We start from the raw sequence: 13,247 nt of genomic DNA on the forward strand, positions 1-13,247 counted from the left end.
AAAGTCTTTACCATGAGAAAAATGAGAACTTCCTTATATTTACATTAAATTGTAAATATCTTGATATTGAATTATATGGGGTAAGGCACCACAAATTTTTTCAGTACTTAGGCCTCTGAAGATCTTAATCAGGCCTTGGATACAGCAGTGGAAAAGAGTTCCTATCATTAAAATATTTAACCAGGGTTCTTCATCAGGTGTTTATAGATAACAATTCAAGGGCTTCATGAACTTGGATGAGGAAAAATTACATCTCTATTTTCAATAACTTCTAATAAAATTTGAATGTAGGCAATAAATTCCAGTAGTGTTAGTAAATGTGACTGTCACAATTGAATGCTTATATTTTCATATTACATTACGACTGCTGCAGATAACCTTACTGGCTCCTTTTGTAATTTAATGTATTGTACTTTATGCATTTAAAGACTTTTTTGTTTTTTAATGATCCATAGATTGCACTGTATTGACAAAGGGGATCATGACACTAAAAAGTTAAGAGTAAAATGGTTTAGGGGGAGTAGTTTCAGGATGATTCATCTTTGTACCTCCAGGACCTTGTACTTTGTATTTACTAAATATGTATTTAAAGAATGAAATAGATTTAAAACTGGTTGAAACTGTGCCCCCCAAATATTGATAGTTTGGATGTCTATAATAAGAGTACTGTAGAGCTGCTTCTTATTCAAAAACTTTAAAAAAAAAAAATCAAATACACTTAGGTGAAGCACAGATCATATAATTCATAGTTTATTTCCTAACTTTATTACACATCTTTGTATATAAGCAGTACTTGCTCATGTGGTTGGACTATATTCTTTACTAAATTTCTATGTATATGGAAACATATTTAAAATTTTGGCATTTGTGTCTGGGAACTGAAGAATAAGAGGTACTGGAGCATTATGGAAAGAAAAGTGAATTAGAGACATATAAAGGAGAAAGGGCCTATATTTAGAGGTATCAATAAAAAATTTAAAAAAATGCAGATTCTCATACCTTGCCATCAGATTTTTAAGGAGCATATCTAGGTTGGAACATCAGAATCTGCATTTTTAGCACATGTCCCAGGAGATTCTAATGCTGGAAGCTTGCAGACCATGTTACAGAACTAATATTACCGAAACCTACGTATTTGGTGATGTTAAATGTTACATTTTAAAGATAAGGAAACAGATTCAAAATGTTAATTTGCCTGACACCATACTTTAGCAGGAATCCAGAACTCAGGCCTGACTCTAAAGTTCTTTCCACTTAGCTGTACCTTTGGTGTTCTTATAGATCTAATATTCTTCAAGTGGGCCATATAGCTTGAACTCATTTCAGGTACTTGCAGACCAAATCTTTAAAATGGTTATATTTTTAGCACTCAGACAATACTTTCCTTATCTTAATTTTTAAGCTATCAGTGATGGAAATAGTTAACTGATGTTTACATACACACACATAAAATATAGAGTGTATAAAGCATCATTTACTAAGCTACGTTACATGGTAAAGTTAAAACTTCGGGGGCATTGCTTTATAACATCTAAGGCAGAGAAAATCATACCTTTCTTAATAAAAAATGGTTTAATTATTAATATATGTATCTTCAGTGAATCCTGGTACAAAAACTTTTTTGCCTCAAATAGCAAAATAGTGTGATAGCACTTTATATATTCATTTAATTCTTAATAGCAACCTAGTGAGAAAGGTTTTATCCTACTTCACAGACGAAACTGAGGCAAAGAGTTAAATAACTAGCTTATAGTCAACACAGAGATTGGTAGAAGTATGATTTTGACCCAAGCAGACTGGCTTTGATGTCTACATTGAAAGTTGTTACACTATACTGCCTTCCGAGTACTCATTAAGCATCAAGCATTTTTCATACATTTCCTTAATTCTTAGGAAAATCCAGTAAACATGTCTCAGAATGATGAATAGCGTTGAGATTAAAACTCAGATTTTTTTGTTGCCAAAGCCCATAATCTTAATGACTGAACCAACTCCCCATGATCACATGGTGATGATCTCAAGTGGATTTATCCATCATAATGTGTAGTAGTATACTGTGTGACAGATAGGCTGCAGTTCTATTTTGACCCCAACTAGTGTGCAAATATTTTAATAGCATGTCCCTGCCAATGTTATCGGAGGAATTATTTTCCAGTTATCTGTAAACCATTAAATGTATTTTAAGTGAACTCTACCACACTACCAAGATATACTCTAAAACTTTAGGGTTACTCACGCTACAATGGACCATACACAGCTTTTGAGTTTCTGCTTAGGTTCAGGCACATAAATGAAGTTTCTCCTATCTCAGACTGAGCAGACATTAAATTGTTAACATTAATATTGAACTACCTTAAATAGTTAATTTAGCAGTAAATGGGGATGTCAAATAGCTCTCTAAATCTGGGTATAAATATGGGCCCAGGATAATAAGCAATTACTGTTAAACATTTATTATTTTCATATCTTTCTCTCCTTCCAAACAGTGAAGTGGTAAAAGACTACTGGACTAAAAATCTTACATTTGCCAAGAAGAGGTACTAGCCTGGACACAGGTTCTAGCTCAAATTTTTAAGTTTTGGTGAGTCACTCTGGATGTATGGGACCTTGCACTTCATTGTAGTTCAAAATGTGTTAATTCAACTGGTAGTCACATTTGTCCTGTCTTCGGAATACCTCAGGTTACTCCTGGTGCACATCTCATGAGAACAAATGAAATTACATTTGAGCCAAGCTCTATGGCTCAGGCCCTTAATCCTAGTGACTCAGGAGGCTGAGGCAGGATTGCTTGAGGCCAGGAGTTTGAGATCAGTCTGGGAATATCTCATCTCTAAAAAACAAAACAAAAACAAACCCCTCCCGCTAAACTAGCTGGGTATGGTGGTACATGCCTGTAGTCCCAGCTACACAGCAGGCTGAGGCAGGGGGATAACTTGAGCCCACTTCAAGGCTGCAGTGAGTGGTGATCAGCCAATGCACTCCAGCCTGGGCAACAAAGCAAGATTTTATTTAAAACAAAACAAAACAAAAAACCTGAATGGACTGGACATACTGGGTTACAGTGCCTGAATCTAGTAATAATTAACTTCCTTTGATACATTTTTTATCAAATGTATTTGAAAAAAACAATTTTGTATTTTTATCAAATTTTTATTATGAATTTTCTCTTTCTAAAGAGAGAAAGCATCAACTCAAATTAATGGGGTGAGAATGACTTCAGGTAATAGAAATTTAGTTCATAATTGTGTCAGAATTGGATTTTCTACTTTTTGTAGAGGGTTTTGTTGCCCTAAGGTGTCAGTTTCTTTTCTTTCCTTGTGCATTTTTCTGTATTTTCACAATTAAACTTTCTCCACAAAAATAATCTAATAGAATTCAACTATCTTTCTCCTTCTCTAGGTAATGTATATTGATAAACATAACTTGGCAACAACAGGCAAGTCTTGTTCAAGTCTAACCTCCTGGTTCAAGCACCAACTGTTTTCGCTAATTGTGGTTGCTAGCTAGGTTTGGCAAGGAAGTATTAATGATAAAGGTGTGAAGAGCAAACCTCATCTTTTAGAACCAAGTTAATTTCTCAAAAGAAGCTGAGGCTCATGACCATGGCTATGCTTTTTTGGAATAGAATCATAAAAATACACTATTCTTGGAATACAAGTTTGGTTAAATAGGCAGCCATAAGAGACTTAAAAGTGGTAACTATGGGAAAGAAAAATAATCAAATGAAAATCAATGAGTATTACGTACAAAAAATTACAAAAGTACTTCAGAGCTCTTCCCCCATTCTTTCTGGCTGGCTTTCAAGGCAGGGTAAAATTTTAAAGTGTCCTCAGATTCCTTAGGAAAGTGATCAGACTGCCTGAGGTAGAACATGATTTTGACCCCAACTTGGGAGATTTAAATATGCTTGTGCCTCTCCTCCCACCTTAAACAAACTCTCTTTTAACCCTGCCCTCATTATTTCTTGCTACTTTCAGAGCCAGACTTCTTGAAAGAACTTACCTACATCCGGTACCCACTTCTTTTTCCATTCCATTCATTCGCTCCTCAAACCTCCAAAATTTGGCTTCCCCTCACTACATTAATTCAAAGTTTATCTGGAAAAAGAAAATCCAGCAACCCTTCTCAGGGAAATACACTACGAGATGAAAAGCAATAAAAATTGCTCATAACTTGTCTCAGGAGTAGCAAGAAACAGAAGCAAAAGAATTTCAGAATAACACACAGACATGAATACTGAAAACAGCAGTCATGAGACCAAAAACTCAAGAGTCGTAATGCCCAATATTAAAAAGACATACAGAGTAAACAAAGCTGAAATAGAGATTCTTGCCATTTAGATTGTCAAATGTAAAAAGAAAATAATAAAACTGTTCATCAGCAAAAGCAACAGTTTTAACTACATTTTCAACTGTTGAGACTGAGTAAATGTATCATACTACTGTTATTATTCCATAGAAATGGTACCAAACCTGTAAAGGTCATTTATATTACACATATGGAACATGCTGTTTAGTTGCAGTATTGCAACTGCGATGGAAGTGCTGTCAATATCATCTGTACTAGTATACTTTTATTAGTATACATTACCACTTAAAAGCAGAAACAAAATCCTTCAGATTGTTTTATTTCAGCATGTTAAAAAACTGAAAAGTTTTTCTAGTCTAGAGAAACTCCAATTGCTAAACTCTACATGGCATGTTCATCTGTGCCCTTAAAGAAATGCAGACTGCAGAAAACAATCTAAGGTGAGGTTTAAAAAGATATTTTTTAGTAAAGTGTTTTTTCCTCCCTTCTTTATTATCTCAATTCTACGATTAGGTTAGATAATTTTTAGTTTTAACTGCTCAGTTTATATCATCTTTAGTTTTTTGGCATTTCATTTCTGAGGCAAGAAAGTTGATTTTATTTTAGAAGAGATGCAGAAAGGCAGACAACATAATAGTGGTTCTCCCCAACTTCACAGCTTAAAATATAAAAGCACTACTTTAGAACTTTTTAAGCCATATAATAATTCTCAAAATTTTACGATTTAGAACACCATTAACTTTTTTAAGGGAATTAACTATAGTGATTCTCAATGAAGGGCTTGATTTTCAGAATTAACTGTGGGGCTTTTTCAAGCTACACAGGCAAAATCCTTCATTATATAATTTTTTTTTTTACTTCAGCCTCCCCAGGCGCTATCATAATTTTTTTTTTTTGCTAGCACTTTGGAAAACTTCCATACCGTAATCTCTCAGTAACAGGCTTGCCACATTCCTTGTACAGTATGGGCTGAAAAAGATTGTTGCTCTGCATCATCACTGTATAAAGGGAAGAAATGGAACTGTATTTTGACAAGAACTTGTCACACAGATTTGACTTACACATTGTTGAAAAAGAACCTCTGAGGTAATCCCTGTCCTTGGTGTCCCAACTACTGAGACTACTTTTTAAAAACTTTAAAAAAAATCACAATAAATTTACCATGTTCCAACATCCTCTGCTTTACATAGATTATTTAATGTTCACCAACACTCCAACGAGGTTGCTATTATCACTGATGTTTAGGATGTTATGAATTTTTGTGATACTGAGCAAACCATTCAAGGCCACTGATATGAATTATTTTCCAAAACCCTAGTCAGTCTTCACATACCATCTCCAAGGAGGCCTTGCCCCTTTAAAGATGGACCCATTAAGTATTTGAGTCTTGGGGCTGCTTTAATAATCTCAACTGCTTGTTCTCTTGGGTCTTATCTTCTTATTCTTCAGCAGATACAGATGAAAGAGTATTACACAATTCACAGCGTGTCCCAAAACTCACCATACACAGGGAAAATGGGAAATTGTAGCTAAATGTACCTTTATTTACAAAATATTCGCTACAAAATTTTGTAAAAATTTAGCTACAATATCCCATTTTCCCCGTATGACAAATTTGGGGACACACTGTACAATGTAAAGAGTTCAAACGAATTTGCTAAGTGAATCAAAGAATTTGGAGCTTTTGGAGCTAAAAGGAACCCAAAGATGATATACCTAATTTTTCCAAATGACAATGATGTAGCACAACAAAATGATTTGACCATGGGGACATAGCCAGTTAGAGTTAGGAGCACAAGCACCAAACTAGAATCTTTTCAAAGTTTAAACTGCATTAAGAGCCTCCCTTTCTAATGAGGCCTGTCTTCAAAGCAAGGCCTTCAACATTAATCCTTGCCTAAGACTCTATCATTATTGGAGTGGTCTGCATTCTATTGGTTTGCATTTACCTTTAGGACTTTAACTTGTTCAATAACTTGGGATACTTTGGCGATAAGGACACACAGAGCAAGCTCTGGTGTATAACTATTAATAATTAGCAGACTAATCCCAGTGGCCCTCAAACCACTGAATTGTACTCACTATCTATAATGCTATTAACTCACCTTAAATAGAGTAAACCTAAATTAACAACTTTATTTTAGCATTTTAAAAAATATTTCTTCAGTAACTGGCCAAATAATCACAGGACAAATGATGTCTTCAGAAGTCTACAACTAGATTACTGACCACCTAAAAAATGATTACCTACATTTATAACAGCAAAAATAATGGGATAGAGCCATAGTTTTCTACTCTTGATTCACCTCAGAATTACTGACATCCCTGAAAAATACTTCACACAGTTCTACTTCAGAAAAGGTAACCTGTTTGCAAGATTATATAATGGCATACTTACCGGGAATTACAAATAGACTAATATAGCCCTGTGTGAACTCAAGTAACTTAACCAGTCCATTTTCTAATTTGTAAAAGAGGAAGCTTTGAACATTAAATGCTTATAGAATTATTTCTTATAGAAACCATTTTGAAAGTAATTTATTAATACCACTCTAAAGTATCTAAAGCTCACATCCAATTGTTTAAATTAAGACCTTAAGCTACTCTATTAAAAGGAAAATGTGAATTTCCGGGTTGGAACATAACTAAAATATAAAGTTTGTCACGTGTACTGCTGTTTCAAAAAATTATCTGAGATTCCAACATGAAAATAAATGTTGAAATAAATTATACAAGAAATTAAAATCCTATAATATCATCAGGAAAAAAATCTGATGTTTAAAGAGTAACAATGGCAAGCTTGCTGTAGTGTTAAAAACATTGAACAGGTAAGAGAACTGATTCTAATTCAAGCCTTGCTTCTTGCCATTAGTGGGCAGTGTGACCACTGGCAATTTTCAATTTCACAGTGCCCATTTCCTTATCTGTAAAACATGGATTAGTTTGTAAGATTTCACAGCTCTTAAATGGGGTTTCTATAACCTAAAGGATACTCTATTACATATCATTTACTCAAATATCAAGAATACTATGGTAACATCAATAATTTCAAAAATTCAAGATATACAGCAAGCAGTTATTAAAGAGACAAATTATCTTCAGAATATTCTAAAATATATCTTGTTGCCTCTTTCTAAATGCTTCAATTTCCTTTAAATTTCTCAATAACTATAACTGTATCATATAATTAAGCTCTTACTGTGTAAGTGTCCCTTATCATGAGATTTTATTATTAGGCTAAACTCTTACTCTAAGAAATATACAAGTAAGTTGGGATATCATGGTCCTCTTAAAGCTAAAATTGATCTCCTCTCCTCTCCCTCCCCACCTACAACCCCCAACTGCCATGTGTAAACTGATCACCAGGTGAATTCCTCATCTATCCATTTTTAGAATTCATTGATGGGTATAATTAGCAATCAACCTAAAATATTTGCCAAAGTTTATTACTTGTGTGACACGCTACCTAAAACACAAATACAGGATGTTGAGGACTACTCCACCCAACCTCTGTACACTAACCTATAGTTTTAAAAATACACAATACTTGGTTTCAACCCTGGAGAATTCAATACGAATGAGTAGGCAACAACCATACATTTTTAGAGCTCTATAGATGACCCTGACACTTACCGTTGCTGGAAAAAACCCTTGCTCTAACAGCAATTAACTCTATACTCTTCAATGAGCTGCCTGTAATTATAACATCCTAATTCTCTTTTGAGGGATGAAAAGAATGTAGGTTGCTTAATCTCCCTAAGGCATCCCTAATTCCACTTACAGTGTTTTCCTAACCTATACTGTTTTCCCTGGGACACTGAGGTTATTCTTTTTTTTTCTTTTTTTGAGACAGGGTCTCGCTTTATCACCCAGCTAGAGTGTAGTGCTGCGATCATAGCTCACTGTAGCCTCAAACTTCTAGGCTCAAGCAATCCTATTGCCTCAGCCTCCAGAGTAGCTGGAACTACAGATGCGCGCCACAGTGCCTGGCTAATTTTTCTATTTTTAGTAGAGACGGATCCCACTCTTGCTCAGGCTGGTCTCAAACTCCTGAGCTCAAGCAATCCTCCTGCATTGGCCTTTCAGAGTGCTAGGATTACAGATGTGAGCCACTGCAACCAGCCTGAGGTGATTCTTTAAAAAGCTGGCATCACCACCTCCTTAAATATTAATTTTATAAATGACATTTCTAAAAAGTACAAGATTTTTTTCATATCTTTATGGTTACATGTCCATTAGATAAAGGCTAGAAAAACTTCAACCTACCCAAACCCAGGACAAATTACAGAATTGCTGCATTCTATAGGTATCATTTTTCACACTCAAGATTTCTGAGCAATCTGTTGCTCTTTTTTCCCCTATAAATTTGTCTTCCACATAATTCAAACTGAGGTTATTGTTTATACAAGGAAATATAAAATAAACAATATTTACAAGTTTATATAATATGTTGAGAACCCCCTTCAATCACCAACTCCTAAAATACTTTAAGAGTCTGAAATTAAACTTAAGTATGATCTGTGCAGTCACTCCTTTTCCTATACTTACCACCCTTATTTGCAAAAGTGTTTCTGCATAACCAAAATATTTGTATGACTCTTTTTCACTGTTGTGTTCATAGGTAAATGACACCAACACATATTACCTTTGCTTACAAATGAACAAGGCCATTCATCTTGTGACTTGCTCCTGGAAACGTGACATATAAGATCATTCTTCAAAAAACTGTTTTTGTAGTTATCACATGCATACATCTGAAAGGCTATTTCTACCATGTTTTGGTCATTTTTTACTCACTCTGCCTAGTCTTTCTTTGATATGAAGATACATTTATCAGCTGTAATTTTATTAACTCCTAACACTGACCCAAGTAACTAGTTAATTTGTTTCCAGAATAATGTGCAAAAGGGAGAGGGGAAAAACATCACAAAGTGTATCAGTATTTTTAACCCTTCAGATACCCTCTGGAAGAAAAGAAATTTCCCATCTTGCCATAGTGTAGACAGACTCTGAAAAAGAACAAACACACAGCATTGTTTTAGTAATACAAGAAGAAAAATACAGTTCATTTGAGATACTGTGCAAAATAACTTAAAAGACCACTAACTTCAGTTTCAGTTACTTAGTTAAAAAAATTAGTTCTTAAAAGTAATCATATATGGAGCACCATATATATTAAACACTAAATGTATTTTTAAAGTAAACTGGTGATCCCTACTAATGAACCTTCCATCTCTGCAGTATTTTAGCATACACTCTAGGTTTATCCAAGACAGGTGTTCCTCCAGAACGGATTACCAGAAGTCAGCAGGCCTAGCATCAATAATATCTCCTTTCGATATCTCCCTGCTTTCACTGGTAGGCGAAAAGATGTCGTTTTAAATCGGGTGTATGACTCTTTTGGGCCGCTTCTTGTCTTTCCTTACTTTTCAGGGCCAAAACAACGTCCCCTTTCCAGCTTGGTTACTTTCCAACAACGATTTCTCTGGACCTCTGTGCAAATCATTCCTGTATGAAAATTCAGAGAGGGTCTGAAACTTTGGGGAGGGGGAAGGTGGGTTGGAAAACAAATGACAAGACAAAAATAAATTTGAGAGGGTTAGCTCAACTCTGTGGGTGGAAGTGGGCTTCTCCGAATAAAGGCGAGAGAGTTGCCGCCCGGGATTCCCGGACCTCAAGAAAGTCACCTACCGTCCCGACTATCCTGTTAGCCGGTCTAAATGATAATCCGAGCCAAGAAAGCAAACCGACTCCTCCAATCCTTTAGTTAGAAAAAGGGAGCAAGAGGCGTATGGCCCTATGCAATCCCTTCAGGACCGTGATCGCCCTCTTGATGCCGCCTCCAGTCGGACCTACCCTACATCAGTCCCTACTGCAGCCTCCACCCCCTGACTCCCGCTTTCATGGCCGAAGCTCTCGATCAGCTCGCCGTCCACCTCATCGTCCCCGCTGCACCACCAGTCGACAGCCGCGCACCCTAAAACCTCTACCCGGCTCCGCAGAGTCGTCCGAGCACTCTCAACATGGCGACCGAGTCCCCCGCGCTCCTTCGCTCTGGGCGCGTCTAACCTTGGTGCATTTTGGGCATTGTAGTTCCGGCGATAGCCTCGTTGTACCGCCAGGACGTATGAAGACTACAATTCCCAGAATACATCGCTCCTGAGCATGCCTATTGGGGTGCTTTGGGCCGAGGGATGATGTCATCGCAAAAACCCCACTGCATTCATTGTGCTACGGTCTCTCCACCCCCCTGCTGCTGCTGGGTTTGCGATTGCCGCTCGCTCCAGCTGAGCTAAGAGTAGCAGCAGCACCAGGGCAAGGACTGACTCCAGCCCTTGGACTTAGGACATCGCAGCACATTCCCTTGCGTGCGTGACTCATTCGCACATCATTTCTGTTTATGCCTGGGGTGGGGAGAAAAATCCCAAACCAGGTGAGTTGAAGTGATTTATTCAAATGGTTCCACCAAGTTATTCCTCCCGCTTACTTCTCAAGGCTTTCTTTTGGGAAGATGGGGGTGGGGGCGGGATTGGGGAGGTGCTCACAGGCGCTGCTAAGGAAAAGCTCCGTGCAATTTGGGTCACTGCAAAGAACAACTCCAGCAACCTTCCCCCGCCAGAGGACCGGTGCCTGCCAGTTCCCTAGTCGCAACTCCCCTCAACCTTTTTGAGGCTGGGAGAGGGGGCTGGGCTGGGAAGGATGTTGGGAAGTGCTCTTGGAAAATCAGAGGCAGAGGTGGGGGGAATGCAGTCCTGTCACATACGGCCCGAGTGCTGAGGTTTGAGTGGGAAGGGGTGATGCGTGGGGAGAAATGGAGACAGTGATTTCATGTGGTCGCACTACTTTAGAACATTTCTATGTCGCTTGGATGAGCACGCATTATTCATTTTTAAGATGAACGTTCTTCTTCTGAATAGCTTAAGCTTTGTGGGGCTTTATTTTGTGTGTGTATGTCTATGTCGTTTGTCTCGCCTTTTCTGGTGATTTGAGGTGACAGTGTCCTTTAATGGTGCACTCCATTCCAGTCAGAAACATTTCACGTGTCTGGGGAAGGTTCTCTTAGGCTGCTGGAAGCAGCATTTTTGTTAAGTATTTTCAGTTTTTCTGACTGCAGGATTCAGAATTGTTTGGAAGTGGAGTGGACAGATTTGTGCTTGTGTGTTTTAAATTACATTGCAATAGGCTCCTTGCTACTGACAATGTACCATAATGAGCTGCCGTTTCCTGAGGCACAGTCACCACTCAAAAATAACGGTCTGGAGAAGGGATCGATGCGGGAAACCTGGTTCATTTTAACACATTAGGGGAAGGCAAAGTTACTAGCGCTGTTAACCTTCATTTGCTGTTACTGAAAGGTGCCCATGGAAAAGTGATTCTGGCCAGAGAAACCAAGGAGCATAGTAGTGTTGTTTTGTTATTGTTGCTGATGCTTGTTTTTAAATGAACTGACATTTAACAGGACAGAAAGAATTCTGACTTGTATCATGTGCTCTTATAAGAGTTATAGGGACGATTAGTGCAATAAATATGTTACTTTGAGATAAACAGCTGGCAGGCTACAGAACAGATGGGGCCAGTCTTAGCTGAGAGATCTACAACCTTGGAAATGAATGGACCTGGGGTCAGCCACACCCCCTCTTGGAATGTCAAAAGAAGGAGACATGCCAGAGTATTTGCTTAACTCTAAAATATTAAACCTTTTCATAGCTGAGTCAGGCATTGGGGGAAAGTCATTACTAGCTGTCTTGTGCTGCTGAAGCAATTTTGTTTATTTTTAATTCAGACCCTTAGGTTTCCAAAGTTGTAGCTGGGCACTACTTTGTTACATGATGCTTGGTACTGAATGCAAAGGACAGTCCATTGTATATGGGCTTTGTGGTAAGAGTGATTTATTAGGATGCAGGATGCAATGAGCAGCTTTCAGATTTGGGAAAAGATCAACTGTTTGCCTTTGCCTCTTCTTGTGTCTCTGTTTTGCTTACTTTCTGCTCTTCGGGACACCTACCCTTCTCTCCTGTACTTTCCTTTATCTCCTGTACTTTCCCCCCACCCTACCCACGGTTTTTGAAATTCTCTATTTCTTTCGCTGTCTCTCCATTTGCAGTTTACATTTTCCTTCTGTTTCAAAATCTCCCCCTTATCACCAGCATACCACATCTCTTTCCAATCTCCGAACACCCTCCCTGCTCCTCTTCCACCTCACCAGGGAACCCCAGGGTGGATGTAAACTATGTGAATATTTATTCAGAGTCTTTGAAGATCCTTTCTTTGCCTTTTCTTTTTCTTGCAGTCTGTGCTTGGCAGGATGAACCAAACGAGCCTGACCCCTTTGCCTGGTTTATGGTCTCTGTGACAGACATAATTTAGCCCCAGCAGCACGTGGACAATGAAATGATGAAATATTGCAGTTGGGCTCATGCCACTTTTCCTTTCTTTGGCACCTGTATTGAGAACTGCCAATGGGTTAGCAAGGATTTTAAATGCTTTACATGAAATGTTCTCATAATTCCCAGAGAATAAGTAGTCTTCAAATGGCTTATGCCTCGCTTAATACATTTGTTTTTCATATCCCTGCTCCAGTGATGGTGGGAAGGCTGTCTTTTCCCCTCTCCTTCCTGTTTCTTACTGATTGCTGAGAAGCAATCCAGGTAGCCAGACTGCCCATTTGTTGTTGTTGTTGTTGTTGTTTTGAAGGTACTTAGAGGGCAGCTTTCCCTCCTGTCATTTCTTCTCCTTTGTGGAAGAAAGAAGTTTGTTAATTTATACCCCTCTCTTTTTTTGTTTTGTTTTGATTCTTGTTTTTTGTAGAGAAGGGTTCTTGCTATGTTGCCAAGGCTGGTCTCGAACTCCTGGCCTCAAGCAATCCTCCCACCTCGACCTCCTAAAGTGCTAGGATTACATGTATGAGGCACTGTGTCCCAGCTCCCCTCTCTCTTTTT

The 13,247-nt window shown here is 38.0% G+C and overlaps 1 protein-coding gene and 1 long non-coding RNA gene across 8 annotated transcripts in view; one reads left to right on the forward strand and one right to left on the reverse strand.

Moving 5' to 3' along the window:
* The window catches only part of RAB30 (RAB30, member RAS oncogene family), a 127,855-nt gene that overhangs the window by 41,129 nt on the left and 73,479 nt on the right, over nt 1–13,247 (forward strand). Inside the window, exon 4 of one of the 6 annotated variants that reach the window (XR_006736420.1) lies at nt 5,210–5,473. The exons of 3 other annotated variants lie outside the window; for them this stretch is intronic. The gene's annotated coding sequence lies outside the window, so the exon portion shown is untranslated. Of the gene's footprint in view, nt 1–2,486; nt 2,813–5,209; nt 5,474–10,445; nt 10,742–13,247 lie in introns of those variants that run through there. 2 more of the 6 variants (XR_006736418.1, XM_045557244.1) reach the window with 2 other exon arrangements.
* On the reverse strand, nt 8,728–10,350 carry LOC123642275. Of its 2 annotated transcripts, none has more exons than XR_006736422.1 (3): nt 10,000–10,350; nt 9,735–9,845; nt 8,728–9,317 (listed from the first exon to the last, which is right to left on the reverse strand). It is a non-coding gene; the product is annotated as an uncharacterized LOC123642275 (long non-coding RNA). The 2 variants fall into 2 exon arrangements; XR_006736421.1 differs by having other exon boundaries at nt 9,607–9,845.

The sequence above is a fragment of the Lemur catta genome, chromosome 7, assembly GCF_020740605.2.
Source record: "Lemur catta isolate mLemCat1 chromosome 7, mLemCat1.pri, whole genome shotgun sequence".
Taxonomy (NCBI): domain Eukaryota; kingdom Metazoa; phylum Chordata; class Mammalia; order Primates; family Lemuridae; genus Lemur; species Lemur catta.